The sequence below is a fragment of the Arachis ipaensis genome, chromosome B10 (assembly GCF_000816755.2).
Source record: "Arachis ipaensis cultivar K30076 chromosome B10, Araip1.1, whole genome shotgun sequence".
Lineage (NCBI taxonomy): Eukaryota > Viridiplantae > Streptophyta > Magnoliopsida > Fabales > Fabaceae > Arachis > Arachis ipaensis.
Window position 1 is genome coordinate 107327521 of NC_029794.2, and position 371 is coordinate 107327891.

The window sequence follows — 371 nt, forward strand, 5'->3', positions numbered from 1 at the left end:
ATAATATATATACAATAAAATATAAATTATACCTTTTGTCTCTAATGTATCAAAATTCTTTAAAATTATAAAAAAATAAATTTATTTAAAATGAAAGTAATGTGATTAAGTATAATTTATTTAGATGTAATTAAAAAATAATTGAATACTATGTATAGTAAAAAATTAATATTATTGAAAGATAAAATTAAATTAAAATTTATTTTTATGTATCGTTTTTGTCCCCTAACGTTTTCATTCTATTTAAGTCCCTAACGTTTCAAAATCGTCTCAATTTTGTCCCGCCGTCAATTCTGTTAACGGATCCCTAACGACAGGATAACATTGAGTTAATTTTGAAACGTTAGGGACTTAAATAGGACGATTGAAAC